We start from the raw sequence: 24,629 nt of genomic DNA on the forward strand, positions 1-24,629 counted from the left end.
CTGAGTTTGCTATCAGAAGGCATAGCTGCTGCAACTGAAAACACATTTATCAGCGTTTACTACCTGAAGAGACAAGTGATGCCAGGTGGAAGGAAAGCAGTGGGCAGCCATTTTGCATCCATATGAATGAATCTAAGTGAGTGCATGTTACCATCAAGATGCAGTTGGTCCACAGCTCAGAGATTTATTCTTAACAGACATAACAATATCCCCTGCGCAAGACCAAACACTGACAGTGATTTACTAGAGACAGTTACTAGAACATAGCGGGAAATTGGCCTGCTTATAAATGCTGAGGCTAATGAACACTAACAAACAAATCCAACCCTAAGGAACCAGTTTAATTCTGAACCATCTTTGGGGCCCTGGCAGGGCTGGAAAGGTAGCATCATAAAATGTAATCAAAACCAAACCATCCAAGAATGAAACCAAACCAAGCCTTGGAGAGCCAGAATTAAGGTGCAGCAGAGGGGGAACTGCATTTTGAAAAGACCTTTACGATGGGTTATAAAAGGTGCTTCCCAGCCCACTGAAGCAAAGCAGGATGAAACCTCTTGTGAAACATACACAGTACTTCTATATCTTCAAGTCTGCCAGCCCCCTCCCCAAGGAACACCGCCAGGACTGCAGTATGGCAGAGTCCTGATATTAAAAATTGAAAAGATCTGCATTGATACCTAGTCAAAACCTGGGGGTTGCATATCAGAACAGCGCTCTGCAATGAACCAAAGTGAATCGTCATTACATGAGCAGCATGGAAGGGCTGTAGGAGCTGGACTTCCTATCATTTCTGTCTTAGAAAAATACCTGGGTATCATTACCAAGAGTGCTGTAGAACTACAGACCCTCCCTTTGTTCTTCCTTTACTCGCTGGAAGAAAAGGTGGGACAGACTGCCCACCCCACTCCCAAGTGAGGTGCAGAGAGAAAGACATGAAAGGGAGAATATTAACGGGGATCGCCCTCCCACAAAGGATGCTCAAGGAATTTCTCATGGGGGTGAATGCAACGTTTGTGGCAGGGAAGGCAGACAGAGGTGTGCATTTTTTGCTGAAAGAAAGAGGAAAATGAAATGAATCAGCCCCATCTGTTTCAGTCTGTGTGGTGAACTGGGATGGGGGGCACCCAGAAATCCCCCACCCCACAATGCCTCAACTGTGGAATTCTCCCCCTGAAAAGGCCCATCTGGCACACATGCCAGTACATTTTAGGCACCAGCATTTAAAAATAATGTACGCTCTTTAATTGTAACGTTAATAATTTGATTGTTTCTCTCTCTCCCACCCCCCTTTTTCCTGTTGTGCTGTGGCTAGGGGTGGGGCCTATGCAGCTTTTTATTGCTCTATAAGCTGAAGAGAAGGGCAGAAATACTTTAAAACAAGCCTTTTGCCGGTTGTTCCTAAAAACATTTGATGCTGCCATGATTGCTTAGTTCTGTTGATTTATTCTGCAACTGTACTTTTACTGACATTTTGTGAAGGGAGGGCCTACTTTGTGGTGGCTCCACATTTCTGGATCTGCCTTTTAACACCCATTTGTCCAGGCCTTGGGGAAAGGGCAGGATGCACTGTGATTTGTTCCTGTTGACTGCATTATTGTTTTAACCTTGCTGTGCTTTTCTCTGGCTGTTGCTGATGATAATTTAGGATTGTTTTGCTTTGCTCTTGTACAATTATTATGATTACAAAACATTTGTTTGCACCTTGCCTCAAGACTGCTCGGGTGAAGAGCGGCCTGTAAATATATGAGATGAATTAACATGTGAAATACATTGCTGTAAAATTTTAGAAATTAAAGGACAGAATAGTACAGAGTAAAAACAAAACAAAAAAAGATTTGCCACAAAACTCCAAAGGCTCTGGGGCCTGGTTCACACAACACAGTACACCAAACTACTGGAACAGCACAAACGTGAACTCCTAAAGAGGAGTTTGCAGATATTTTCTTCCTTCACAGTCCTGTTTTTCCATTGCAAAGCTAAACCAAGCCAAAGTTTGACTTGTTCTGTCATCCAGACTGGGATTCCTGGTTAACATTCTCTCCTAACTAGCCACAAGCTGTATCCACGGGGAGAGAGGGAAGGAGAGAACACAATGACAAGTTATAATGAGCTGGATAGCTCAGTTGGTAGAGCACAAGACTCTTACTCTTAGGGTTGTGAGTTCGAGCCCCATGTTGGGCAAAGTATTCCTGCATTGCAGGGGGTTGGACTAGATGACCCTCATGGTCCCTTCCCAACTCTATGTTTCTAAGACACCACTCAGTCCATGCTGTGCAGCAGTAAAAAAGAAAAAAGGCACAGGTAAGAAGAAACCAACAGCAAGCTCCTTTCCAGGAGCCCATGCCTTTGTGCTGTCCCAGTAAGGCAGGCGTAGAGAACGTTCAGCCCTCCAGCTGCTAATGAACTGCAACTCCCATCATCCTTAGCTATTGACCACGTTTGCTGGGGCTGATGGGACCTGTAGTTCAGCCACAACTGGAAAGCTAAAGGTTCCCCAAGCCTGCAGTCAGTTTGGCCTACCATGTTGTCCAAAGGAGGCTCTAAAAAGCACCTGAGTGCCAGGAGGACGGCAGTGAATGAGCAATGCAGCTCTACTGAGGAAGGGAGTCCCACAGTTTGGTCCCCACTGCCACAAAGGCCTTAACCCGAGGAGTTGCCCGAAGATGGCACATGGGGTGGGGCCTCTGAGGAAGACCTTAATAAGGGGGCTGGTCCTTGCTCCATACAGTGTTAGTTTGCAACAACCCTTCATCGTAGGGCTAAGATGTTTAAAAGAGAGAGAGGTGCAAAAAAATATGTAAAGGCAATGCAAGAGAATCAACCTGCGGTAGGAGTATACAGGTTATAAACAGCGCTATTCAATCAGATAGGTTGGAAACAGGGAGCTAATATATACAGCTGGGCTGCCCACTGCATTACTGGTCCTACAGGAATTGCTGCATTCGCATTAGACACATGCCAAAGCATTGGCCGCTGGCCAAAATTTCAACGCACAAAGGATGAAAAGAAGCAGATAGAGGTCTTAGCATAAGCTGCCCAGCCCCGAAAGGAAATGCCATTGCCAAATGGAAAAAAGGACGGCAAAGCCAGATCTTTATTTTTATTTTAAAACCAGAATTATACTTCCATTAGCCGGCAGGAGAGCTTCCATGGATGTGAAACTTGAAGGCAAACCTGCAAATTCAGGGCCTCCAAAGCAAAGATGGAAGGCACGTAACACAGAAACGCTGCTGGAGGAGGATGGGACTGGATGGGAGAACCACCTGGGAACCCCATGCAAGCACTTCTTAAGCTCCAAAATGAAAGGAGTTGCACATTTCACCAACCAAACCAACAACAACACAGAGGAAGCGTAACCATGACTCTTAAGGCTACATCCGCACCATCTATTTAAGTAGTCATGGTTTTCCCCAAAGACTCCCAGGAACTGTAGTTCATGAAGGGTGCTGAGAGTTGTTAAGAGACCATCATTCCCACGGGGAGGCAAACTAAGGCCCGGGGGCTGGATCCAGCCCAATCTCCTTCTAAATCCGGCCTGCGGACGGTCCAGGAATTAGCGTATTTTTACATGAGTAGAATGTATCCTTTTATTTAAAATGCATCTCTGGGTTATTTGTGGGGCCTGCCTGGTGTTTTTACATGAGTAGACTGTGTGCTTTTATTTCAAATGCGTCTGGCTGTTAACCGTAAGGCTGGTAGTTAGGGAGCCCACCCAGTGATGGCTGCAGGCAGAGTTCCAGCATTGCAGGGGGTTGGACCAGATTCCTTCCAAGTCTACAATTCTATGAAAGATGAGCATTCTGTTTACAGGTACAGTTACCAGAGTAACCTGGGAAGAGGATCTGATTGTTAAAGCACTCTGGGAATTGTACCTCTTGGAGGAGAATAGGGGTCATGTGTGCTGACATTTATTTATTTTTTTCATTTTTCTTCCTGTTATATTTGCAATTTAAAAAACTAGTAAGAAAAGAAGAAGTGGAGATGCAGAATATCGCGCATAATCCTGGCCATATTCCTTCAACTTAAACCCACGTTGTATTTGTCTCAAGAGTTCCCCCAGCTCATGTCCTTTCCTGTTTCCAGTCCCAAACTCCTTAAAAGGTTTTTTTAATTCCTCATGTCTAATAAACCATAGAAAACAATGCCCCAAAGATCAGCATGTTTCCACACCTGCTACTTACATTCAAAGCACTGGGTATTTCCCCAACATATGCATGCTTTTGGGGTTTGGGGGGAAAGATGGGCTCTGCATGTCCCATTAGGTGCCAGAGATATACGCTTTGGACGTTTTCTTGGGCAGGGTGGGAGTTTAAGTCTAGGCGTTGCGTCAAGAGGCGCTTGAGTGAAGCAAGCTGACATAGGGCAGTGGAGCAGAGCTGCCAGTTTCACTTAGGAAAGCCTGACTGTGGGTGGGAGAAATGGATACAGATGCTGAGAAACTCCATCCCAAGCTGGCTCCGCTCAAGATAAATATCTTAACATGCAAAGAGAAAACGCTACATCAACAACCCAGAGGAGAGGCGATTAAGCTCCACGCAAACAGGAAGCGAGGGGAAAGAGTGGCACGTTGCTTACAGAAACCTTCACAATCCCACGTTCAGCCTCCGGTTTAGATGGGTCAGCCAGAGGTAAGGGATGGGCAATTCTGTTAAACTTCAGTGTCTCATTTTTCCAGTCCAAAATCCAGTTTTCCACATCAGTTTAAAAGGTTTTTCTTTTTAAAAAATCAGAGGGGAAGACACACCTCCTTACCCTGGCTTTTGACACTTCAGGTGTGTATTATTAGGACCCACCTTATTTTTGTAATTGCAAGCTGTTTAAAACTTTTTAATAGTGTGTTTTAAAGTTGTAACCTGCCCTGGGATCTTAAGGTGAAGGGCAGGTAATTGATAATAATTTTGCCCTTTTTATACATTTTCATACCAGTGCCTACTTAAGAGCCACTAATAAATGCAGTGCTGTCTTCAATTAAGTTCTACTAAAATAAAACCAACTGAATGAACCTAAGTTCCATACTCACCTTTGCTTTAAGCTCTCTAGGCACAGGTTTGGGCTTTCCAGGTTCATGTCCTAAGGGTCCCCCACATCCCACCCAGTGCGTTTCCTTGGAAAGCCCCCATTTTACTGCTGAATCGGAGCAAAAAGCAATCTGCAGAAAATGCTTTCTGCTCCTATTTATTGCTAAAATGTGGGTTTCCCCAGGGGAAAAGCACTGGGACCATAACACAGGACAAACAAACAAAACACACTTGAACACGGGCCTGGGAAGCCCAGACCTGTGGCACAAAAGGCAGGATAATGCCTTAGTCATGTCCATTAACGTCCATGGGCCTAATTCTGAGAAGAGCTGGTTGCAGCTCAGAGACTCTAATTTACAATGCTGGGGGGCAGTGGCAGACACGGTGGGCTATTCTCCTTAGGCCCTGCTTGGGGGCTTTCCGGAGGGTTCTGCTTGCCCACCGTGGGGAAGATGGGCCTTTTCCTCTGATCCAGCAAGGCGACACTGTGTGATCTTGGCACTCTTCAAAAGGTTCCTGGTGCCTCCTCTCCCAGGGCCCTGATCTGACAGCAAAGGCGAAGTAATTAACAGAACAGAGAAGCCAGCAGAAGCATCCATAGCCTTGCTGCTGACGTTGCTATAGCAAAGCAGAGTTTCTTCTGCAAGCGCAGGCAAAATGCTGGACCTCAAGGCAGAGTCGGAGAATGCTCGTCTATTAAGATTACAGCAGAGCAGATAGAAGCCAGAGTTCGTGTAAAGTTAGAGACTGCGGGTTGGGAGGGGGTGCACATCAGCCAGGTGTTTTCAGTGCTGGGGCTGTACTCCAAAAAGCGCTTTCTTCTTTTCAGAAAGTTATCTCATGGTTTTCTGTCACAGCACACAACCCTACTGCTGCACAACAAATCATGCAACACTCATAAAATCACCACCCACGCACTTGCATGTACTCAAAAACAATCCCTCTCTCTAACGGTGAGTGCCAAAATAGGGCCACTGAGAAGGGATGAGGCGACTTCCAAGGTTTGAAGAAGTGCAAGAAAATAAAACAATCCCCAAAATTCAATCCAACGAGAACTTGACAGGTTGGAACGCTGAGTGTCAGAACAGAAAGTCGAAACTAGGAGAGATGCAATGGATTCCCTTGGGAGAGGTCCAAGGCTGGTTGGCTGCAACTCCCAACTGAACCATTCCTGCTGGGAGGTGAGGACACACTGCAAAATTTTGTTGCAGAACACATCTGACTATCCCCTGCAAGCATTTCACAGAGCTAAAATTTCAGTGTTCGTTTACACTGGGGATGGGGAAACTTTGGCCAGAACTGGGGAAGGTGCAATAGCTCTGTGTCAGTGTCTGCTTTGCATGCAGAAGGTCCAGGTTCCATCCTCAGCATCTGCAGGTAGGGCTGGGAGAGTGCCCTGCCTGAAACCCTGGAGAGTGGCTGTCAATCACTGTAGACAACACTGAGCTAGATGGACTCAGATCTAACTTGGAATAAGGCAGAGAAGAGTGACCAAGTTGACCCAGAGTGAAACCAAATCTTATGAGGAACGGTTGAGGAAGTTGGGTTTGTTTTAACTTGGGGGAGGTGAGGTGATATAACAGCCATCTTCAAATATCTGAAGGGGTGCCACATGGACAATGGAGCAAGCTTGTTTTCTGCTGCTCCAGAGGGAAGGACCCGAACCAATGGATTCAAATGACAAGAAAGGTGATTCTGCCTAAACATCAGGAACAACTTTCTGACGGTAAGAGCTCTTTGACACTGGAACGGACTACCTGTGAAGGCGATGGACTTTCCTTCATTGGAGGTTTTTAGACATAAGTTGGATGGCTACCTGTCAGGGATTTTTCAGCTGTGATTCCTGCATCGCAGGAGGTTGGGGTTGTTGACCCGTAAGGGTCCCTTTCCAAAGCTACAATTCCATGATTCTGCATTCCAGACACAAAAGTTGTCCCTCAATCTTTGCACAGCAAAACACCAAACAGCGAAGCCAAAGCAACACCACGCAGCATGCCCAGGGTGATGGAAGCCTGACAGCAACCCTCATTTTCAGAAGCAGGGGAAGGCTGAAGTGGCCGCCTGCCATGCAATTTGATGACTAAAGACAAAAACACTGTGCCCACTATTTCTCTGCCAAATTGTTTTGGCTCTGCTTCCCGTTCCCTGCATCCTCTTCTCCCTCCTGGAAAAGGAGAGTCACGTTGCGCTTACAGTGGTGCCCAGAACATTACAAAGATCAAGGCAAGGAATATGTGCCCAGAAGGAGGAGGAGAAGGGGGAAATAGAAAGGGATTCTGGTGCTTTGATGCCTGCAATGTTAAGCGGCATGCCTGTGCCCAGCAACTGAAGCAAACCCTCCAAAACCTGTCTGTAGGGGGAAATGGGTGGGGATCAGCGGCAGAACATCTGCTGTGCATGCAGAAGGTGCCACGCTCAATCCTCAATGGCATGTCCAGCTGATGGAAGACCTCTGTCAGAAACCTTGGAGAGCCTCTGCTGGTCAATGTAGACTATTCTGAGATGGATGGACCAGTGATCTGACTTGGTATAAGGCAGACTCTAGATGAAGATAAGAAGAGCCTGCTGGATCAGGCCAATGGCCCTTCTAGTCCAGCATCCTGCTCTCACAGTGACCACCAGGTGCCTGTGGGAAACCTCCAAGCAGGATCCAAGCACTCTCCCTTTCTGTGGTCTCCAGCCACTGGGATTCAGAAGCACAACTGCCTCCGACCATGGCAGCAGAGTATAACAACCATCATGGCTAAAGGTAAAGGTAAAGGGACCCCGACCATTAGGTTCAGTCGTGGCCGACTCTGGGGTTGCAGTGCTCATCTCACTTTATTGGCCGAGGGAGCCGGCGTACAGCTTCCGGGTCGCTCTGGTGAACCAGAGCAGCGCACGGAAATGCCATTTACCTTCCCGCTGAAGCGGTACCTATTTATCTACTTGCACTTTGACATGCTTTCGAACTGCTAGGTTGGCAGGAGCAGGGAGCGAGCAACGGGAGCTCACCCTGTTGCAGGGATTCGAACCGCTGACCTTCTGATCAGCAAGTCCTAGGCTCACCCGCGTCCCTACCATCATGGCTAGTGTCCATCAATAGCCCTCTCCTCCTCAAGCCAGTGGGTCCAACTAGCCGGGCATCCTGTTCTCACCCTGGCCAACCAGATGCCCCCCTTGGAAGCCTGAAAGTAGGACATGAGCACAACAGTGCTCTCCCCACTTGTGATTCCCAGAAAATGGCATTCAGAGGCATACTGTGTAAATCTTAAGAGCTGAAGTATACGTCAGGCATATTTTAAAAACAACAACAATAGTCAATTATGCTTTTCTCTTTTTTTCAGAAAAAGCAGCTTTTGTGTAAGGCCTTGGATGAGGGCTTGAAGGGAGGGCATTTTGCATCTTCCTGCACCATTTGCTCGTCAACAATCCTCCATCCTTCTCCAAGCTGCTATTCCTGCCACCACCACCACCATTCCCCAGTTGCTGCCAAGAGGACCTTCAGAGTGCGAGTCTCAGTGGGAAGAGATAACTTTCTCTGTGCATTATGAATCCAACCCAGACTAGGGCCTCTATACCAATCTTCTTTTCTGCCAAAACAATTTTGGGAAAAATGCACACTTAAAATTGACATGCAGTTTGGCCCTCTTAAATGATTAGGTCAGCTATCATTTTTAAACAGCCAGGAGAGGAGGTCCTTTCTTCACGTCGAAAAAATTGCAACAGATTCTCATCCAGTGAGGACCCTTTTTATGTGTGTGCTAAAAATGCAATGGGATTAAGAGACATGCTGGCCCAGTTTGCACATTGCAAAGCATAGTTAATGGTTTACCCTGAACATGCTGATCTGGGCTGCTTTATTCAGAGTAGACCCATTGGAAATAATGAACATGGCCAAGGCCCACCTCCAGATTTAAGACCTTTAGAGCCCCTATGCACTGATAGGATTATAATGCCCCCTTAAGTAATTTGAAATAAAAACAATACTAACCCATAAAATAAAATTGTGTAGTGTCTAAAAATAGTTCTGATTTTCCCCATGAAGACTATTTTGATGCTTCTTTTTGAAATAACAAATGTCAAATCCTTAAAAATATATATTAAAAAACCTTTCTGTCATGCCCGTGCTTTGCTGGTGGCCCAGAGCATTTGCTTAATCTTGCTCATTGGGTAATCCAGTGCCGCTAAGGGCCTTTTTCATACCACTTTGAACAGTCACGGCTTCCTGCAAAAATTCTGGGAGCTGTAGTTTGTTAAGGGTGCCGAGAGTTGCTAGGAGATCCCTATTCCCCTCACAAAAGCTACAATTCTCATGAGTGGATTAATAATCCCCTTCAATGGGAACTCTGTGAATTGTAGCTCTGTGAGGGAAATAGGGGTCTCCTAGCAACTCTCAGCATGTTTAACAAACTACAGCTCCCAGAATTCTTTGGGGGGGGGAGCCAAGACTATTTAAAGTGGCACCACAGCGCTTTCAATGTATGGTGTGAAGGTGGCCTAAGTTAGGCCCACTATTTCCAAATGGGTGTCTTCTGAGTAAAACTTGGTTGAATACCATTTGTGGTTGCTTTTTGGGGACGGCGGAAGAAGTGCCAGGAGTAGATGAGCATGTGGAAGGACTGTGAGCTCAGTTCATACCCCCCAAAACATAGCTGTCAACTTTCAGATTTGAAAATAAGGGATCAGCAGCCTCGAAAATAAGGGATCAGCAGCCTCACCTGTCCCGGGGACAGTCTACGGGATATCTAACAATCTGGGATAGCAGAGGGAAGCAGCAGGAAACGGCACTGGAATAAGGGGATTTCCCGCAAAAAAAGGGAAGGTTGACAGCTATACCCCAAAACAAGTTCCTGAGCTAAGTAGGCACTGTGGACCTTAACATGTAAACACACACCTGAACCTGTTTTGTATCATGAGTAAAAACAAAGTAGATCCTGGAAGCTTGACATCCAATCACCCTCTGCTCTCCAGGTCTCTCAACGTGGCCCTTGGAACCTTCTCCAGGCCACACCCCTCCCTGGCTCTGCTTCACACACCCCCTTGAGCTTTTGTTGGGTTTGTTTCTCAGACTTGGGATCCGTGGCTGCTGTTGGACTACAACTCCCATCATCCCTGACCTCTGGTCCCGCTAGCTAGGGATGATGGGTGTTGTAGTCCAACAATAGCCGGGGACCCAAGTTTGAGAAACACTGGTGTAGAAACTATCCTACTGCACAGAGGTAAAGCAGATGCTCACTTTTGCCCCTGGCCCCGTTCACCACCGGCAATGTGGGCCTTGGAAGGCTGCTCAGAAGGGAACGTGCCCCCCTCAGGCTGGAAAAAAAAGGTTTCCCCATCCCACTCTGAACAGACGAACAGCAAGCCAACGAGACATGGAAGCGCTATGCAAATGGAACAGAGGAGCATCTCAATGGAAGGAGGCCCTGCGACACATGGGGAGCTCAGGGGAGGGCAGACAGAAGCTCAACAAAGCCTTGAGACCTTTGCTCAGGTGAAGCAAGGGCATGCCAAGGGGAAAGAGAGGAAGAAGCAGGGCTAATTGGTGCAAAAGCTGCGTCAAAGAAGCGGGGTGTGGGGTGGAGGGGGAGAGAGAGAGGGAGGAAGAAGGCGGCCCCCTTGCTGCGTGAGTCGAGCCCCCGAGCATTTAAGAATAGCAGGCAAACCCTGCTTTGTTGCCGCTTACCATGCCAGGTACATTGGGCTAAAAGGCACCTCCTTCCAATGGTGCCCGTCGTGCCAGGTCCCTCCCAGGATGTTCCATTGAAATCACAACAGGCCATCAATAGAACGTAGCTGGTAGAGATGCTGAAGGAAGAACCAGCGGGGGATCACTGTCAAATGCAATTAAAAAATTGCAATCAAAATCGAAACGTCCATTAAAAAAAATAAGAAGAGAAGAGAGAGACAGAGAGAAATAAAAGAAGACTATCTAAGAAAGCAGTCCAATATTGCTTTAAAATCAGCAAAATAACCCATCGTGAGTCTCAGGGAAGGAAAAAGACCTAGGAAGTGGAGCGAGGGGAAATGATCTACCTTACCAAACCTATTTCAATGTGGTCCTCGATGCAGCATATTCTCCAAGGGCTACATTTTGAGGGGATTATAGGAATGTGCTGCTGAGGGAGACGCTGTAGGCATGTGTTACCTTGGCGTATCACTGAAGGGGCTGTGCAACTTGGGTTTGTATGCACAAATCAGGATTTCGTGCCGCTGACGTTATGGTTCTCTTATACACTAAACAAGGCCTTTGATCGGCCATCATGCCCCAAAATCTTCTGCTTCAACTCCTCTGCCTCTCCCCTCTCCCCTACCCCAACACCAATTTATCTCCCCTTAGCCCTAATTCTGCAGACTCTTCAGGATTTTTCAGTTATAAGAGCAACACCCACCGTTTCAAGAGTATATTGCAAACATTTGCCATTTCTTGAGTTAACAAGGACTGAACTTAGGCCCAGAAAACTGGCACGACCATCTTTACCAGCCTGGTGCCCCTTCCAGATGTTTGGGACCACAGCTGGCCATTATATTTAAAACATCCAAAGGACATCAATTTTGCAAAAGCTGCTCTATATGTTATTTTTAAATGAATCAAAGCATGTGATTCTCCCCTGCTTCTCACTCTCACACAAACATTTTGAACTCTTTCTGCCTAGTTATTTTGTACTGAATAATAATTCTGGGAGCAAGAGTCTCTTAAGGGTGCTGAAAATTGTCAGCAGACCCCTATTCCCCACACAGAGCTGCAATTTCCAGAATTCCCGGTGAAGAGGGATTGATTGCTAAAAGAACTCTGGAAAGTATATCTCTGTGATGGGAGGAATGGTCTTCTAGCAACTCTCAGCAACCCTTAACAGACTACATCTCCCAGCATTCTTTGGGAGACGCCATGACTGTTTAAAGTGATACTGCTTTAAATGCATGGTGTCCCTAAGGCATTTTGCTACCCGAGACACAGGATTTCCCATCACTTGTATCAAAGCTGACCTGACTGGCCCTTGAGAGGCCCAGCCACACTTACCTTTTGCCCCACTTTTTCTAGGCATGGGTCCATGCTTTAAAACTCTATCTGAGGGGTTCCCCCCACCCCACTTTCCTCAGGAAAACCTGCTCTTTAACACTGAATTGGAACTAGGGCTTGGCAATATCTAGTTTTCAACATTGTTATATACCACCAGCTAAACATCACAATATACTGATATATCACAATGTCTGAAATAAGGAGCTACGTAGAGGCACTGGCTGGCTTCATGGTTTTTCCCACATTGCGTTTTTTTGCACAGCACACACACACACCATGATTAGTGATAAATCACCAGGTCAAAATTATGAAACCAGTATCACAATATGAACTTCAAACTGGTTTTAGGACGATACATTGGAACAAATGGCAATTCAGGTTTTCTGGGGATTGCTATTTGCTCTGATTCAGCAGTAAAGAGCAGTTTTCGCAGGGAGAGCGCCAGGGCAAAACAAACAAATGTCTAATAAATTATACACATCCCGTTTATCCATCTACTACTATCTTTCAGAAAGTTATTTATTTCTTTGCTATGCATTTGGACACCTCTTAAGATTTTATAAATTTGGCACAATGTTTCCTGAGAACAAGTCTACGTTTGGATGCAACCGGATGCCATTTTGAATAAAGATGGTGAATCTTTCAGAACTGCACTGATTTTAACCACTGGTTTCAAAGCTGGGTTTTTTGTTTTTGTTTTGTATTGTTTTGTCTTCTTAGAATTCCCAAGCAACCCTGGGGACGAAGCTGCTAGTAATAGCTAGTGTGAATTATTAAATCCCAAGGAACAATACTCCCCCCCCCCTTTATGGCTCTCTGTCCCAGTTTCCAAAAATCTCATTAGCCACTGAAGACAGCACTAGAGAGAGGTTATAATGAACACCTTTGTAGCTAGCAAGGCACTGGATTAAGTGGGTGAAAAGCAGTACTAATGTAAACGTGCCACAAGGCTCTCCAGACTTGGGTAACTTGCTAGACTCATAAAACCTGTACAGAGTCAACAGACGGTGTTTTTATTGGACTGTTTGTGCAACCATCACCCACTCGCCAAAACCAAACACCGGCAACGTGCTCTCAGTAGGTCAGAGATTAAGAGAAATCCTGCTTGGAGACCTTCCTTCCCTTCCCAAAGAGAGTCTGGCAAGAGAGAACCCCGAAAGCTGAAAAAAAGACCATCAGTTAAAAAAAGGTACCAGATTTAGGGCAGGAGACATATACTGGCTCGAGGGTTGGGGAAGATGTGTGCATTGCATAGTTCCCCACTAAGTTAAGCCATCCTTTGGTTTCAGTCTGCAGGCCACAACAGCATCATGTTTAACATCTGGGTATATATGCATGACATCACCTTACCAACAAAGGTCCGTATAGTTAAAGCTATGGTTTTCCCAGTAGTGATGTATGGAAATGAGAGCTGGACCATAAAGAAGGCTGATCGCCAAAGAATGGATGCTTTGAATTATGGTGCTGGAGGAGACTCTTGAGAGTCCCATGGACTGCAAGAAGATCAAACCTCTCCATTCTGAAGGAAATCAGCCCTGAGTGCTCCCTGGAAGGACAGATCCTGAAGCTGTGGCTCCAATACTTTGGCCACCTCACGAGAAGAGAAGACTCCCTGGAAAAGACCCTGATGTTGGGAAAGATGGAGGGCACAAGGAGAAGGGGACGACAGAGGACGAGATGGTTGGACAGTGTTCGCGAAGCTACCAGCATGAGTTTGACCAAACTGCGGGAGGCAGTGGAAGACAGGAGTGCCTGGTGTGCTCTGGTCCAGGGGGTCACAAAGAGTCGGACACGACTAAATGACTGAACAACAACATATATGCATGAATGGGCAGCATTTGCTGAAAGTATTCAGATATTATGGGGAAAGGGCTGTAGCTCAATGGTAAAGGCAGCTGCTTTACAAGTAAAATTCTGTTCCCGGGTTCCATCCCCAGCATCTCCAGATACGGCTGGGAGAGACCCTTGTTTGAAACTGTGGAACGGTCTGATTCCGTATAAGCCAGCATCCTATATTATCTCTTTGCCACTGGAAGGATTTGGGTTTTCATAAACAGCTGCATATTAAAAATGACGAGGTTAGTGCCAGGATTCCTAATTACGCTTCTTAAAATTTTGGAGGAAGCACAAGTATGATTAGCGTGAATACTCCTAAGGACAGAGTGTGTCTTCCTGGTAAGAGGGAATGGATTAGAAAAGCGCAACTGTTTAATGGCAATTAAACGCTTCTGTTTTGCAACCCAAGGAGAATCTAATCAGTAAATGAGATTTCCACCATGGTGCCTCCCTCCTTGAAATCCATTCATAGTTTTCCAGGCTTTTCTGAGTTGCTTTTTAATATATCTGCAGTCCCGAAAGTGCATGCCAACCTTGTTGTGACTACCCCTTTCTTCATCTGTCTCCTTGCTGCAAAAGCTGAACTACTTATGAAGCAGCCTGGACATGATCTGCTAGAGAGACTCCTGCACTGCAGGGGCTTGGCTTAGATGACCCTCAGGGTCCCTTCCAACTCCATGATTCTATGAAAGCAAAACTACATTTCTTTGCAGCTTCATTCTACAAGGAAGGACTGGAGCATCTCTGACAACATAATCTCCTCCTCGTCCTCCTCTCTATCTGGGACCTTCAGCATAAGAACATAAAATGAGTGCTGCTGGATGAGACAAATGGCCCATATAAATCCAGCCTTCTGTTCTCACAGTGACCAACCAGATGCTTATGGGAAGCCCACAAAGCAGGATATGAGCGCAGCAACACTCTTGCCCCTGCTGTTTTCCAGCAACTGGCATTCAGAAGCACTCCTGTCCGGATAGAGGAGGTAGGACAAACCCACTGGTGAGCAACTGTTGATGTGTTTATCTCCAATGAGGTTGTCTAAACATCTTGGTTAATTGGTTAAGGGGTACAACAAGGCTGTATAGTGGTACCTCGGGTTACAGACGCTTCAGGTTACAGACTCTGTTAACCCAGAAATAGTACCTCGGGTTAAGAACTTTGCTTCAGGGTTAGAACATAAATTGTGCAGCAGCGGTGCGGCGGCAGTGGGAGGCCCCATTAGCTAAAGTGGTGCTTCAGGTTGAGAACAGTTTCAGGTTAAGAACAGACTTCCGGAACGAATTAAGTTCTTAACCCAAGGTACCACTGTATATTGTGTCCCTGCTTATTTAACTTACATGCAGAATTCCATCATGCGAAAGGCTGGACTGGATAAATCCCAAACCGGAATTAAGATTGCCGGAAGAAATATCAACAACCTCAGATATGGAGATGACACAACTTTGATGGCACAAAGTGTGGAGGAATTAAAGAACCTCTTAATGAGGGTGAAAGAGGAGAGTGCAAAATATGGTCTGAAGCTCAACATAAAAAAAAAACTAAGATCATGACCACTGGTCCCATCACCTTCTGGCAAATCGAAGGAGAAGAAATGAAGGCAGTGAGAAGTTTTACTTTCTTGGGCTCCATGATCACTGCAGATGGTGACAGCAGTCACGAAATTAAAAGACGCCTGCTTCTTGGGAGAAAAGCAATGACAAACCTAGACAGCATCTTAAGAAGCAGAGACATCACCTTGCCGACAAAGGTCCTTATAGTTAAAGCTAAGGTTTTCCCAGTAGTGATGTATGGAAATGAGAGCTGGACCATAAAGAAGGCTGATCATCGAAGAATGGATGCTTTTGAATTATGGTGTTGGAGGAGACTCTTTAGAGTCCCATGGAATACAAGAAGATCAAACCTCTCCATTCTGAAGGAAATCAGCCCTGAGTGCTCACTGGAAGGACAGATCCTGAAGCTGAGGCTCCATTACTTTGGCCATCTCATGAGAAGAGAAGACTCCCTGGAAAAGACCCTGATTTTGGGAAAGATTGAGGGCACAAGAAGAAGGAGACGACTGAGGACGAGATGGTTGGACAGTGTTCTCGAAGCTACCAGCATGAGTTTGACCAAACTGTGGGAGGCAGTGGAAGACAGGAGTGCCTGGCGTGCTCTGGTCCAGGGGGTCACGAAGAGTCGGACACGACTAAACAACAACAACCCTCTTGGTAAAGCCATCCAAGCTGATGTCTCTTTTGGTTGCAGACTCCATATTTTAACTGTGCACCAAGAAACACTTTCTTTATCCGCATCTCCAAAAAAGATACCTTTGACACGACCTGGTCTTCCTTTTTCTCTTTGCTGACAAGCCAACAAACCACCAAAAAGCAAACAAAGAGAAAAGGGGGTTGATGTGGTATTTGTTGTGCCAGGACAATTAAGATTTACGTACTTGTGGAAACATTCTCAAACACACAAACACATATATGAAAACATGAAATATAAATGTAACTTTATAATGTCATGTATCCATATACAAAAGTCAACTATGGCTTAAAGAACATTATGTACACAGTAGGTGTCCATGATTACTATTACAATTTAAGCAGAATGTCAGGGAACTGACATCGGAGCTAGAGGCGGAGGGAAGGCTCTCAAATGATGCTGGAGAAGGGCTCAGGAGGGAGAGAGGCAGCTCCGCTGATGGGGAAGCAAATCAGCGCAACACCAGGGATATAGAGGGGCTGATGGGGGAATCGGCGAGAGGGCTCCAGGACTCTTCACCGGACACCAGCGGGGAGAGCACGGGTCCTCCACTACCCACGCCCACCCTGCGCAGAAGACTTCCGCGCAGAGAGAGTAGGAGGAGACTGGGTGTCAAACAACTTTTATGTTGGAAAAGGTTTAAGAAACGCCCACTGACGGATTCTGCTAGCGACTGAGGCAGCCACGAAGTGAAGGGCTGCCCAGACTGAAAGGTTTAACCAGGCAAGAAAGCCTGGAGAGGCGGCAACTTACGCACGAGCAACCCATACACATTACACAGAATGTCAAATTGTATGAGTGAAGATAAAATGTAAGGTTGAAGATCGTCTTGGAATCTTACGTTCCAACAATTAACCTCATTTTGCAATCAATCTGTTTGGTGCACAGCCTTCAACCTATCTGTTATAATATGAAGGCTTTGTCAACAGTGCTATAACCCCATGGGTTTTCACTGCAAGATGGCAACTGGTGTATCTGATTTCTTTTTTCTTGCTATGACTGGTCTGGTTGCAGACCTGCCTATTGCAAATTCCAATCTTCCCTGTGTACTATGCCTGTGAGATTATTACACACACACACACACACACACACACACACTGCCCTGAGCTGCATGGTAGTAGTTCTTGTTTTTAGAAACCAAGTAAAATTGTGTTTCTTAAACGGGTAGCATAATTTGTGAGTTTGCACACATCATGCCCAAAATTGGGTGAAGTCAAATTGTCACGTTTCAGTCTTTCATCTTGATTCAATGAAGAGCGCTGCTCCCACCTCAGGCACTCGAGTCACGCCAGGTTTGGGAACAATATTTCGTAAGGTGTTCGAATGTACAGATTGACAGAAAAACCACTTTCCTAAATATATATCCATCCATCATATATATCCATCATTATGGATTCAAGGACCGTTTTCAACCATTAAAACACCAATTAAATTTGGATAAAATTGGGAGGAGTTCAGTGGATGTAGATTTTGTTAAGCGCCACCCCAAAACTTCCTCACCCTCCCAATTCGAGCTCTGGTGACTTGGAACGTCAAAGACGCAAGCTTCATCAAAAGCCACGTTCTCTTTAAGTCATTTTGTGGATCTATTTTTACACGCGTTTTCAAAAACCAAGGAGAGAAATGGAATATCCAAAGAGGAACTTCAGGTTCTGTCTTCAGACCTTTCAAAAACAACAATATTCAAAACACCCAGTGGGTCTTATTTCAACATTCACACCATTGCTCAACTTAAAAATAAAAAGGTCTGAGCACTGCATTTCAGAAAGGGGTGGTAGCAGTTTCTGGTTAGTAAAAAACACACACACAAAAAACTACCTTGGAGGAGACAATCTTTTTTTTTTTTTTTAAAAAAAGTTATGTCATGGCATTTTGAGAACTCTTGTCTTAAAACATGTCGGGACGCTTCCCTATTTAATTCTCCCGCTAAGACCCAAACACAAACTAAAAACTAAGAAAACCAGCTGCTTCAGAATGGCTCTATGCAGCTACTGTTACTTCACATAAGCAAGCCACAAAGGCATACATACGGTGGTAACTCGGAAGTCGAACAGAATCCATTCCGGAAGTCTGTCCGACTTCCAGAACGTTCGGAAACCAAGGAGCAGCTTCTGATTGGCTGCAGGAAGCTCCGGCAGCCAATCGGAAGCCGCAGAAGTCGTGTTGGACATTCGGGTTCCAAAGAACGTTCGCAAACTGGGATAACTACTTCCGGTTTCCGATCGTTGGGGAGCCTAAATGTTCGACTCCCAAGGCGTTTGACCAACCAAGGTACAAGTGTAATGGCTAAAAATATTTGGCTTCAGATCTTTGCCAAATGGGCAGAGGTTGGGGAGGAGCAGCCAGAAGCACAGCCCTCTCCTCCCCTGAGGCTGCTAGCCCTAGCCACGTAGCCACGTAGGAGTGGGATTGGGGCCAGGAGACTCGCCCTACACCAGGAGGGCTGCCATGTTTGGGTCTGATGCTGGAATCAGTGAGGAAAGCAACAGGGCTGGGCTGGTGGCGGATGGATCACAGAGAGTTCGGAGTGAGCGACTTCCTCTAATAAAGGATGGCAGTCTCTGTCTTCAGATGGGTTCCAGCCAGCGCCGGATTTACGTATATAATCTAAACAAACTATAGCTTAGGGTAAGATTACCAGACATCCCCGTTTCCCGGGGACAGTCCCCGGATTTACAAATCAGTCCCCATACAAAATCCATTGAAGCTGAAAAGTGTTCACGGATTCATTGAAAAATATCTGGTAAGCTTAGCTTAGGGCCCCACTCTCTTGGGGCTGCCCCAAAAATTTTTAAGGGAAAAAAACCCTGGATGTACATTTCCAAAATATAAGACAAAAAACAAATAAAATAAAACCTACATACAGCAACAGTGTTTTGTGTTGTGTAGGCTCCTATGATATAAGTAATGGGCCCCGCCTGCTAGCCTGCTCCCTAAAATATCACTAGTTTGCTCATTTCTATATACAGTGGTCTCTTGGTTCTCAAACTTAATCCGTTCCGGAAGTCTGTTCCAAAACCAAAGCGTTCCAAAACCAAGGCGCGCTTTCCCATAGAAAGTAATGCAAAACGGATTAATCCATCCGAGACTTTTGAAAACAACCCCTAAAACAGCCATTTAATTTCACTATTAATATACTACTTCTTAATTGCATTTCAGTTCAACAATTACTTTGATAAAATAGATATTTTGTTATGTGCAAATGGCTTTAGATACCTATTGAGTCCATAAATTACCATATAGCATATATTCAACACAAAAAACAGCGACAATTTGCTGTTGACAAAGAACAGCTGGACATATAAAGGGCCCCATTACCTTCAGCGGCTTAGGGCATGGGTAGGCAAACTAAGTCCTGGGAGCTGGATCCAGCCCAATCGCCTTCTAAATCTGGCCCGCCGATGGTCCGGGAACAAGCGTGTTTTTACAGGAGTAGAATGGGTCGTTTTATTTAAAATGCTTCTCTGGGTTATTTGTGGGGCCTGCCTGGTACTTTTACATGAGTAGAATGTGTGCTTTTATTGAAAATGCGTCTCTGGGTTATTTGTGGGGCATAGGAATTCGTTCACCCCCCCAAAAAAAATATAGTCCTGCCCCCCACAAGGTGTGAGGTACAGTGGACTAGCCCCCTGCTGAAAAAGTTTGCTGACCCTAGGGCCTCATCAAACCTACCGTATTTTTCGCCCTATAGGACGCACTTTTTCCCCTCCAAAAATGAAGGGGAAATGTGTGTGCGTCCTATGGGGCGAATGCAGGCTTTCGCTGAAGCCTGGAGAGCGAGAGGGGTCGGTGCACACCGACCCCTCTCGCTCTCCAGGCTTCGCGGACCTCTCCGCAAGCAGCAGGAGCGCTCCCGCTGCTTGGGGAGAGTTGCCGGCATGCCGAAGCCTGCACGCACTGAGATCAGCGCGTCCAGGCTTCGCAGACCTCTCCGCAAGCATTGGGAGCCAGCGCTGGGCTCCCACAGCTTGCAGAGAGCTGCCTGTTTGGGGGCTGGGGTCGGGGGAAGCTCAGGCTGCCCTACCCCCGCGCCTGGGGGGAGAAATAATTTTTTCCCCTTTATTTCCCCCCCAAAAAACTAGGTGCGCCTTATGGGACGGTGCGTCCTATAGGGCGAAAAATACGGTAAATCCTGCCCTGGCTCCAGCCCATTGTGGAGAACTTCAGAGCCTTGGAGAGCCAAACTAACTGGCCTGGACCTCATTCCCTGTACTGCCTTGAGTTCATAAGTAGAAGTGGCTGTTGAGGGTCTGAACTGCAGGCCCTGATGGTTGGGGAGGCTTCTCTGAGCGGTCCTGGTCCAACAAGCTCTGACACAACGGTCTCACTTATCTTTCGCAGCCTGCTCCAAGCCCTGAACCCTCAACCGGCTGCCCCTGTAGCCTCCAGTTTGGGTCTGCTAGATTCAGGAGGTCATGACTAGGGATAATGAGAGAATTCGGTTCTTTCACAGGCCAAAAGATGTAAAAGCATACTTGGTATTCAAAGATCAGACCACAAAAGAAAGAAAGAAAACAACTGTTAGAATAAACTCTCGTTTTCCATCGCAAGGAGGGAAGAGGTATTACCGAAATATAGGCGGCTTTTTAGATAAGATTGTGATAAAAAGCCCCAGCCCCAGTTGGGATGGTATCAGATCCAGGTATTTAATTAACCTCTCTTAAAAATAGGAGCGTATTTTGCTACAGGAAGCAGAGGAAAGCAAATAAGGAGAGGGAAATAAAAGAACTCAAGGGAGACCTTTCATTATACCACAAAGTTTTCCCTGCTCTGATATGTATTATTCACTGATTCCATCCTGCCACTTTGTTTAAACAAAGTGCAATCTCAGGAAACCCAGCTTAAAAAGGCTTAGCAAACATTGTGCCCCCCTCAAAAAAGAAGTAGTTATAATTACACTGAAATAATTAGAATATTCACAAAAACTTCTCACTGAATACAACTCAGCATGTGGCAGTGGAGGATTAAGTATTCACAAAGTTTTCAATCTTGCACAGAGATATCAAAGCACCTTTACTACGAAATCGCTAAATGTTTCTTACAGGACTTACGCAACAGGAGGCAACGTATGGATCTGAATACACAAGACGCCTCTTTGAAAAGCATTTTGGAGCAAGTGAGTTTGTTCTGCAGCAAGTGCCATGTCCGTGAAAATGGAGGGCTTGCAGTGGAAGCAGGCCACCGGCATCTGCCGCCATTATTCAAAACCCTATTGAAGGCTCCTAGAACCCCAGCTTCCGTAAAGTCAACATATGCAAGTTTGTAGTCCTCATGGTGGCATCAGACTTTTTTTTAAAAACACACACACACACACACAATACTTTAAGAAGTGGAGAAATAGACCTTTTTTTTTTAAAGCATAACTGAATCCTGTTTCTCAACTTGTCAAGAGTTCGTAAATTCAGAAATTAAGACGTTCCAGAGGTTAGCACACCCCTTAACAGAGGGCAACACAAGGTTCTTATAGAAAGTGCCAAATCATGTGTAACACACAATACAGTCTCTTTTTTTAAAGCTAAGCAATTGCAGGAACATGAAGAATCAGCTCAGGGCAGGTGCCTTATGGGAAGGCTGTTTTAAGGTATCTATTTTGCGCTTGTTCTCCCCGCACCGAGCCCCAATGCAATTAGTGACCTGGAAGAGGGATCATTTTGATAGAGACAATAACACAGGAGGAAAGGATTAAAAACACCCACCACCCTAATCCCCATCCCACAGCTGTTTTTAAGCTTACACACATACACCCTTCATGGATCTTATAGGTCATGCATTATCCGACTCCAAGGGAACATTTTCATCAATTAGAGCCTGGCATCTGCCGCAAGGTAAAGAGGATATGCAAGTTAGTTACCCACACCTAAGATAAAAGGCTACGTAAATGAGCCTTGTTAACCATGGTCAATCTTAACCACGGCTTAGGGCAGCGATAGCAAAGTGGTGCCTTCTGAGTATTGTGAACTACGACTCCCAAGAAATCTGAAGTCAATGGGCAGGGATGATGTGAGTTGTAGTTCCAACAGCATCTGGGGAGCACCAGGTTGACTACCTCTGGTTTATGGAAACAGCCTCGGTCGAGTATATCTCGATGGCGGCTAACAGATTGAGGTTGAATCCTGACAAGACAGAATACTGTTTTTGGGGGACAGGAGGCGGGCAGGTGTGGAGGATTCCCTGGTCCTGAATGAGGTAACTGTGCCCCTGAAGGACCAGGTGAACAGCCTGGGAGTCATTTTGGACTCACCGCTGTCCATGGAGGCACAGGTCAAATCCGTGTCCAGGGCAGCTGTTTACCAGCTCCATCTGGTACGTAGGCTGAGACCCTACCTGCCCCGGACTGCCTCGCCAAAGTGGTGCATGCTCTGGTTATCTCCCGCTTGGACTATGCAATGCTCTCTATGTGGGGCTACCTTTGAAGGTGACCCGGAAACTACAACTAATCCAGAACGCGGCAGCTAGACTGGTGACTGGTAGCGGCCGCAGAGACCACATAACACCGGTCTTGAAAGACCTACATTGGCTCCCAGTACGTTTCCGAGCACAATTCAAAGTGTTGGTGCTGACCTTTAAAGCCCTAAACGGCCTCGGTCCAGTATATCTGAAGGAGCGTCTCCACCCCCATCGTTCTACCCGGATACTGAGGTCCAGCGCCAAGGGCCTTCTGGAGGTTCCCTCACTGCGAGGAGCCAAGTTACAGGGAACCAGGCAGAGGGCCTTCTCAATAGAGGCACCCGCCCTGTGGAACACCCTCCCACCAGATGGGCAGGTATAAATAATAAATAATAATTTTCTGAACCATGGTTTTCTCATTTCGCTTAAACCAGGATAGAAAAATCTGTGGCCCTCCAGATGCAATTCATGTGGTCCTTGGGAAGATTCTCTGGACCCAGAAGATGGGATGACTTGGTGCAGACGCAACGCTGTAAGGTCTTACGAGGCTTGGGACCCCAATACCTCACAGTCTGCCTCTGCCCATATAAGCTGCCCCCAAACCTTGCAAGCAACACCTGAGGCCTTTCTTTGTGTGTCCCTTCCTCCAGGGGTCTGGAGGGTGGCAACACAAGATGGGTCCTTTCGCGTGATGGCTCCCCACTTGTGGAATGCTCTCCCGTACGGAGGCTCGTCTCGCACCATAATTACATAACATTAAAAGGTAAAGGGACCCCTGACCATTAGGTCCAGTCGTGACCGACTCTGGGGTTGCGGCACTCATCTCGCTTTATTGGCCGAGGGAGCCGGCGTACAGCTTCCGGGTCATGTGGCCAGCATGACTAAGCCGCTTCTGGCAAACCAGAGCAGTGCACGGAAACGCCGTTTACCTTCCCGCCAGAGTGGTACCTATTTATCTACTTGCACTCTGACGTGCTTTTGAACTGCTAGGTTGGCAGGAGCAGGGACCAAGCAACGGGAGCTCACCCCGTCGCGGGGATTCGAACCGCCAACCTTCTGTTCGGCAAGTCCTAGGCTCTGTGGTTTAACCCACAGCGCCACCTGCGTCCCTTTATGCATTAGGCATGAGGCAAAAACATTTCTTTTTCATTGGGCTTTTGGGTGGGTGGGACGTTTTAGCCCTGCCCATTAAAAATAGGAATGTGTTTTTAGATTTTTCTAAGCTTTGTTCTGTGCTAGTTTTAATGTATGTGTTCACTTCTTTTGAGTTAACCTTGGTTTTAAAAATAAACGACTGATAAATTTAAGAAACAAACTAGGGTTTTAGTGTTACATCTGGTGTGGTGAACCACACTAGATGGCAACTCCCATCAAGGGGACATCATGCCTGGGGAAGTTGAGAGTAGAAGACCACTGGGCCCACAGGACCTCCTCCAAAACACAGCTCAGATTGACCTCAACAAAGCACAAGTTAATAATAATAATAATAACAATAACAATAACAATAACAGAAGCAAAAGATTCCAATTGCCTCTTCACAAACACATCAGAGGAGAGCTCTCAAGTCCACAGCACAGGAGTGGAGAACTAAAAGTCCTAAGCCCCAGCCAACATGGCCACCTTCTGCTTCCAGCAATCCTATGAAGTCCCCAGAACAGTAGCTCTGTGAGGGGAACAGGCGTCTCCTGACAGCTCTTAGCACCCGACAGTTCCCAGGATTTTTTCGAAAGGGGGAGCCATGACTGCTTAAAGTTGCATGTTACCACTTCGAATGTAGAGTGCAGACTGGAGTCCTGGACCAGGGACTGGAAATATTCTAAACGCACATTCGCACTCAGCCATAAAACTGAGGCCTTCCATTCTCCGAGCAATAAATAAACCCTGCCTAAGCCGGGGGATACAGTGGCACAGAAGGGGCACGATTGTGAGGTTTTCTATGTCACTGGTTTTATGTATCTTTGGGGGAAAGGGCCTTAGCTGCATATTTTTATATATACAGTGGTACCTCGGGAGGTCCGTTCTTAACCTGAAACTGTTCTTAACCTGAGGTACCACTTTAGCTAATGGGGCCTCCCGCTGCCGTCACACAATTTCTGTTCTCATCCTGAAGCAAGGTTCTTAACCTGAGGTACTATTTCTGGGTT

At 46.2% G+C, this 24,629-nt stretch overlaps 1 protein-coding gene and 1 long non-coding RNA gene across 11 annotated transcripts in view; both read right to left on the reverse strand.

Annotated features, from left to right (window-relative positions):
* Nucleotides 1-24,629, reverse strand: part of LOC310695126 — a 277,420-nt gene that overhangs the window by 77,955 nt on the left and 174,836 nt on the right. The gene's annotated exons all lie outside the window — the stretch shown is intronic.
* The window catches only part of HIC2 (HIC ZBTB transcriptional repressor 2), a 154,806-nt gene that overhangs the window by 21,343 nt on the left and 108,834 nt on the right, over nt 1-24,629 (reverse strand). For 4 of the 10 annotated variants that reach the window (XR_014519918.1, XM_083479046.1, XM_083479048.1 and 1 more), the window contains exon 3: nt 10,684-10,831. The exons of 3 other annotated variants lie outside the window; for them this stretch is intronic. The gene's annotated coding sequence lies outside the window, so the exon portion shown is untranslated. The remainder of the gene's footprint in view (nt 1-10,683; nt 10,832-24,629) is intronic. 3 more of the 10 variants (XM_083479050.1, XM_083479052.1, XM_083479053.1) reach the window with 1 other exon arrangement.

Source organism: Podarcis liolepis (assembly GCF_965112155.1).
Source record: "Podarcis liolepis genome assembly, chromosome: 15".
Lineage (NCBI taxonomy): Eukaryota > Metazoa > Chordata > Lepidosauria > Squamata > Lacertidae > Podarcis > Podarcis liolepis.